The sequence below is a fragment of the Mytilus californianus genome, unplaced genomic scaffold, assembly GCF_021869535.1.
Source record: "Mytilus californianus isolate M0D057914Y unplaced genomic scaffold, xbMytCali1.0.p SCAF_91, whole genome shotgun sequence".
Classification (NCBI taxonomy): Eukaryota; Metazoa; Mollusca; class Bivalvia; order Mytilida; family Mytilidae; genus Mytilus; species Mytilus californianus.
Genome location: NW_026262747.1, coordinates 169,546 through 172,749, shown reverse-complemented (window position 1 = coordinate 172,749; position 3,204 = coordinate 169,546).

The window sequence follows — 3,204 nt, the reverse complement described above, 5'->3', positions numbered from 1 at the left end:
GAATAATTTTGTAGTCGCACGCTTTCTTTGAAATTTAATTGGATTATGGGTAATTTCGGATCGTGTAGATAGAATGGGGAATGGTGTATGATGCAAAGGTGTAACGTGTATGGTGTAATGGCACAAGGTGTATGGTGTAATGATGAATGGTGTATGGTGTAAGTGGGAAGTTTACACCATCCAAGGACTGTATTATACTATCTTTATTTACCTGTATGCACGTATGTATTCAGTCATGGTAATATATATGCACTATGCACATTTTCATACACTTTTGCATGTATAAATGCAAAAAATAAAATAAATAAATTGCGTAATTCAGGAAATTGATATGAATCTTGAGTGCATTTTATTGTTTTCGTTTTAGAAAACACAACATTTTTACGATTTTTTTTTTCTTCATTAAAATTCAAAATTTTGAGGATTATTTTGTTGTGAACCAATACCCAAGTACTAAATCTGTATGAGCAATGTTTATTTTGTCAAAAAGTCAAAATTTGTCTCAGAAATATTTTAAGTTAATTTTAACAAAAGTTTAAGTTTCACCATGTTCACTTACTTTCACTAAAAACTATTATATGTACGCCAGCAAACAGTCATCTTTTGAAAATAAATTAATTCATATTGCTTACTGGCTATTTGCGATTGTTTTTGCAAAATACATTAAAAAGCAAATATTCTTGAGAAAAAATCTGTACCTTCAACAAAATACATAAATCTGGAAATAAAAATTTAGAAGTCGAAAAACTATTTTTCCGTCGAATTTAAAGAAATGATTCATTTCTTGGGCATTGTTTTGTTTCAATATCAAATAATGGTTAACATTTCAAAATTAAAACGAAACAAAACTTTTGTTAAAAGATCAAATGTTTTAAACATTTTGGGAGTTTTTAAAAAGAAAGTCATAGATAGTTATGTGTACTCTATAAAAGGTATGTTTTTGTATTTTTTTTTTACAAAATTTGAAACTGAAAATTTTTAATGAGAACGTTTTATTTGTAAAATGATATATCTATTTTTTGCAAATCGAGCATTCCTTTAAAAATCATAAATTATTGCATACTATAAGTTTTGTTAAAAAACTTTTTTTTCTTTGAATATTAAAATAAAATAAAAAAATGAATATTAAAAAACAATAAAAAAAGCTTAACTGCGTATTTAAGAAAAATGATAATAAATCTAAGTGCACTTTATTGTTTGTTTAGAAAATACTTAATTTTTACGAAATTTATTTTTTTTCAATTAAATTCCAATTTTTCGGGATTATTCTGTTGTGAACCATTACCAAATTGCCAAATCTGTACGAGCAATCTTTATTTTGTAAAAAAATCTAAGTTTCGTCAAAGAAATATTTAAAGTTAATTTCAAAAGTACGTATTTATGAATGTATATATGTATGTTATCTGTTTATTGTTATTATACTATCTTTATTTACCTGTATGCACCTATGGTAATATTTATGCAGTATACACATTTCTATATACTTTTGCATGTATACATGAATTGTTGTAGTTCCGTACGGAAGTATTTATGTAAGTATGTATACATGCATGCATGTTGTTCATAAGTGACGTAATGTAATGTAAAATAATGTAAATGTAAATGTTACTGCAATGTAAGGTAATGTAATGTAATGCACTGTAATGTAATGAAATTTAGATGTAAACTGTAAAGTAAATTTAAATTTAATGAAAATGTAATGAGGTGGAATATAATGTTTAGTAATGTACTGCACTAATATAAAGTGATGTTATGAAGTGTAACAAAATGTTATATTATGTCATGTTATGTTATGAAATATAATGTAATGAAAATGTCATACGAATGTAATGTAATTGTAAATGTTAATGTAATTTTAAATGTAATAGTAAATGTAAATACAATATATATGTTATGCAATGTAATGTAATATATTGTACTGGAATGCAATGAAATAATATGCAAATGCATTGTCATTGTATAAGTTGTAAATGTATTGAGAAGTAATGTAAATGTGATGTATATTTATTGTAATGTGATTTAATGAAATGTAAATATAATGTAATTGTATTCAATGTAAATGTAATGTATATAATAATATAAATGTAAAGTAATGTTAATCTATTGCAATGTAGAAGGAGGAATGGACGAACGAACGATCGGACTGAAAACTATAATTACAGGTAGAATCGTCATAGTTTGGTTAAGTTGGGTACTTCCCAGAACGATTGCCTCAGTTCTTTTCAAATGAGCAAATAAGATGTTTGAATCTATATTGTAGTTCAAACGATCTACATTGAAATTGTTTTTAAGAAATTAACGCAGGCTAACCAAAATATCGAAATTGGTATAGTTTGGTTAAGCGTTAGACATGGTTCTGTTAAGTGTTTAGAAATTCGTCATGGTTTAGATCCAAATTAATACATATGTGTTTCACCTTAATATTGATAGTTTGTTTGAAGGCGCTTGTGAAAAAAACGAAGGTACACAATTTACCAATTGACTAAGAACTTTTAACTAAATTTGGTGGACGTAATCGGCAAACCGTACATTATACATTTTTACTTTTCGTGTGTTTCCTAAGATGGAATTAATATAGCCACTGCTCTTTTTAACTGGCATTCCATCAAATAAATAACAAAAACAGAAATCGTTGCTTCTGTTTCACCTAGAATCTTTTCTCCGTATGTTCATGGTGATCTCTGCCGTGAATTTCGTAGGCGGTGTCACAAGTCAAATGGTTAAAGACGTCTACCTAAAGTTGCAAAACATAGCAGCTAGTGAAAAAAAAAAATTGTTTTACATTTTTTTCTAGCAAACTATACATCTGTTGTTTTCATTTTGAACCAGATTATCTCTATGGTGAATAAAATGAGATGTGGGGGTTGTACGCCCATGATACAGTTACCCAACTACAAAACTAACCAAACGATATCGAGAGGGCACAGTCTTTAACCCTCCACGGAACAAAATGTTAACATGAACTACAGTTTAAACTTGTTTTTACCCAACTACAAAACTAACCAAACGATATCGAGAGGGCACAGTCTTTAACCCTCCACGGAACAAAATGTTAACATGAACTACAGTTTAAACTTGTTTTTTGAATAAACTATAAATGAAATTACTATGAAAACTACTTACAAAGTTCCAAATTTAAATATATGAAAGATCAAAATTTTGAATTAAATTAGGTCGATCCGTTTAAGCTTTTTTCTATTATGC